Below are 4,219 nucleotides of genomic sequence, written 5' to 3'. Positions count from 1 at the left end.
ACAACCAGAACGAAAATTAAGGGGAATGAGTTTTATTTCAAAAAGCTCAGTAGGAGCCACTGTACGTCACTGACTCAGGCAAGATCTAAGGATAACGGGTTGCCTCTGGCAGGGGACACATTCAGGATGGCTTCAGCTGGGTTTACCATGAGGCTATAAGGCTTAAGCATGAGGCCCTCCCAGCTCATGCTGACCTATTGCGTGTTTATAAAGTTTGCAAAAGCAACAGCTAAGACTATTGTTTTCCCCTCCAAATTCCCCAGTTACACTTTTCCTCAGGTGGTGTGGTGCTGAAGAAACCATGGAAATTTGGGTGATCCGGGCAAGAGGAGGCTGAATTAGAAATACTTTTCCCCCAAGTGTTAGTGCATGTAACTAAGGAGTTGCCAGTTACTTTGGAAGCAAGGTACTGTCAGCCCTCTCCACTGGGGATCTCAGGAACACTCCTAGCACCTCAGCTCACTGGAGTCTAGACCCAAAGGTGCAGGGTCAGAAGGGGGTCCCTGTCTGGAGTTGTCACCTAACACCAGGTACCAAAGAATGTGAGGATGGAAGGGTATGGCCCCAGAAGTCAGTTTGGATTGTTCTCCTGTATTTTTAGATCTTGGTCAGCTTTTAAAAATTTATTTAGATTCAGTTTCTCATTCTAAATAAATATTTACTTTAAAATCTAATTTTGTGCTGTTGTTCTCAGAGAGGGCCCCTAAGATGTAAGAGCTGAAGGCTCCACAAAACCTGGATCTGCCCCTAAGGATGGAGCACGAGGATAGCATGGGATAGTAGGAAGCCCTGTGGAAACACCAATGACAATGAGAGAGAGACGGTCCTGCCACAGTAGGCTGCCCAGGACATGCATAAACTTATACCCAAAACCACACAAAGCACTGGCTTCAAGGGGGTCTGGCTGAGGCCCTGGGCTCTGACCTTGGCCCAGACTCAGAGGGTGTAACTCTCATCCTTGGAAGACTCTGAATCTGAGGTACCCAGTCAATGCCATCAGAAAACAGCTGGAGGCTGCCTGGTCTCACCCACCCAGGAGAAGGCCCAGAGGGAAAGAGTTAGCTAGGGCTAGGGGTTAGGCAGGGGGGCTTCCAAGGAGAGATGAGTCTGGTCTGGACTTCAACTCTAGCAGCTGTCCCTTCCTCCAGGCCTCAGGAGCCCTGTGTAAAGGGTCACCAGCCCCAGCCCCAGACAGATGAGCCTTTTAACCATCCTCTGAGCCCAGCACTGCACAGCTGCCCACATCTTGCCTGATGGGGCTCTTCTGACAATGCCCCCCACCACCACTGCCCCACTGGCCTGGATGAGACACTTTTAGTTAGAGGTACTTCTTACCAAGTTGTTCCTTCCCTCTCTCCTCTTAGAGGTGTCAGACCTGCACTGATACCTAAGGCTCTCCCAGCGACTGCAGCTCCCACGCCTTTTCTCCATCACAGGCATTTCTACCAGTAAATCTCTTGCACGTGCTTCTCAGAGGATCCGAACTGACCCAGGACCAAAATAGACTTTTCTTCTTGCCATCATCTGAATAATGAAAGGTGATTACAAGACAGTAATTTTCACATCGTGTGATTCAATGCTGTTTAATATCACACCCCTGTGCTATCTAACATAATCCCGCACCCCACCTGATGAGCGCATCCTAAACCTTAGGACATGCAATTAAAAAATAGCCAGCCCTTCCTGACAGTTCCTTTGCCCTGGACTCACCAAGTCCCAGACCCTTCCATGGAGTAGTTCTCCAACATGCCACAGATCGGGTGGGTTGGGGTACCTCCTCATTAACGGAACACACATCTGCCCAGCCTCACTGCCTGTCACAACTCCTGGGCCCCAGGGTCCCTCCAAGGGCATCCTCACAGGTCAAGCACCCCACGCCTTGATACCAGAAAAGGGACCACAGGACCCCACCAGGCCAGGGGTCCCTGAGTCTGGGTACTGATTTCAAACAACAATCCTGTCCCTTTCGGCATATGCTGGCTCCAACTTGGCTTCAGCCTGCTTCCCATCCTTGACCAGAGCAGTGGTCTTTCCTTAGCATGCTGTGACCCAGCTGGTGACTCCACCCAACACCCAGCCAGGCCAGGCAGCAGCAGGAGGTCAGTTTCACCTTTAGGCAAACCCCTGACCTTCCCAGAGGAGTCCAGGAGATGGGGCCCCAGGGATGGCAACATGTCCCAGTAACCTGCAAGTCTTATGTCACTGGAACCCACTTGGCTGGAGGCTACACAGGGACCCGGAAAGGCAGGTGAGGCCACATGTCACTGAGACTAAAGAGGAGGATGTTGAGGCATTACCAGTGCTGCTGCGGCTGCTGCTGAGTCGCTTCAGTCGTGTCCGACTCTGTGCGACCCCAGAGACAGCAGCCCACCAGGCTCCCCCACCCCTGGGATTCTCCAGGCAAGAACACTGGAGTGGGTTGCCATTTCCTTCTCCAATGCATGAAAGTGAAAAGTGAAGATTAAGTTGCTCAGTAGTGTCCGACTCCTAGCGACTGCGTGGACTGCAGCCTACCAGGCTCCTCCGTCCATAGGATTTTCCGGGCAAGAGTACTGAAGTGGGATGCCAGTGTCTTCTCGACTAACCAGTGAGACTGTCCAAAAAACATCCAGAGACATCCCACCACCAGAGTCAGAGACAGTGCCCCCAGCCTACACGTCAGGTCCCAGGCAGCCCAGGAATTGCTTCACTGACTCTCCATCCCAACTTCTGATCCTGAGAGACCCACAGGCCTGTGGGACTAGAGGACAGAGGTGGAGATGCCCTTTTCTGGGACCTGATCCCTTCAGCGAGCTCCCTCCTTCCAGAATCATCTCTCCCTCATTCCCCATCCTTTCTCCAGTTTTCCCACTCCACAAACCAGACTGCAAGCCCTCGAAAGGCCCGGCCTGACCATTCTCAAGCCCCCTGCTGCCTGTTTCCATTTGGAAAAATCACTTCATTTCGAGCTTGGGCTTGGCCTACTTGTTATTTAGCTCCTAAAACCGACGTTCTAAAAAGCAACCTCAGTTACCGACCACAACAGTTGCCAAAGTCATCTCAAAAACAAAACCAAAACGACAAAACCAAACATTGCCGGGGTAATAGTTAGAATTAAAGGTCTGTGAGCAACAGCTTCACCAGCATTCACGGAGGATGCGGAGGCCGCTCCACAGCAGTCGAATACATGCAGTATTTACAGGAAACCCACACCGGCAGCAATAACTCCAACTTCAGACGGCAGCATTTCAGCCTTGATCTTTACCCCAGCCTCTTGGTGATGCTGAGTGCTTTAATAATAATCCCCCTAGCAAGAGGAAGAAACAAAAATAGCTTCACCAGGCATGGAGGGCCAGAGAGGCACAGTTTATAAAATCCTGGGGCTCCAATGCTTGCAGTCTCCCAAGTTTCCATTAAACGCCTAGCAAGTGGCCCCAGCGTGGCAGGAAAGGCACCATTGCCTCTTGGTCTCTTGGCAGACAGGCCAACGGGGAGGGAGCCTGTGTCACTCAGTGACCACATAATGGGGAAGAGGTCCTGCCGGGGTCTCACCCTGTGGCCTCTGCCTGTCACAGCCTACTTCCGAGCCCCTTCATAATCTTTCCCGACTTAAATGTATGGGTACACAAAGCTCCCTAATGGAAGGCCGCTCTGGCTTGTGTAAAAAGCTGTGTAAACTTCATCTCTGCATTTACTCAGCACCAGTCTTGTTTCATTTCCTGCTGGGGAATATTCAGGGAACGTGACTGCCCTCCCAGGGCTCTGAACATCTTTCCAAAAAGAAACAGTGCCCACTTTTGGACCAAAGGACCCCCCTCCCCACCCAAAAGGGCAAAAGAGCTCCTCCAACTTTACCAAAAGGAAAGGCAGTTTGACCATACTCTCTCTGCTAAGTGTCTCAGTAGAAAAAGCAGCTTAAGACGGAGTGGCTCAGTGGTAAAGAATCCGCCTGTCCATGCAGGTTTGATCCCTGAGACGGGAAGATCCCACATGCCACAGAACAACAAAGCCCTCCACCACAACTAGTACTGAGCCTGGGCTCTAGAGCCTGGGCGCCACAACTACCGAGACAGAGGGCTACAACTACTGAAGCCCAGGCAACCTAGAGCTCATGCCCCACTGTAAGAGAAGCTGCCGCAGTGAGAAGCCTGTACGCCGCAGCTGGAGGGTGCTTCCAGCTCTCTGCAACTAGAGAAAAACCCATGCAGCCATGAAGACCCAGCACAGCCAAAAATAAATA

This window comes from Ovis aries, chromosome 5 (genome assembly GCF_016772045.2).
Source record: "Ovis aries strain OAR_USU_Benz2616 breed Rambouillet chromosome 5, ARS-UI_Ramb_v3.0, whole genome shotgun sequence".
In the NCBI taxonomy this organism is placed as follows: domain Eukaryota; kingdom Metazoa; phylum Chordata; class Mammalia; order Artiodactyla; family Bovidae; genus Ovis; species Ovis aries.
This window is presented reverse-complemented; position numbering follows the sequence as displayed.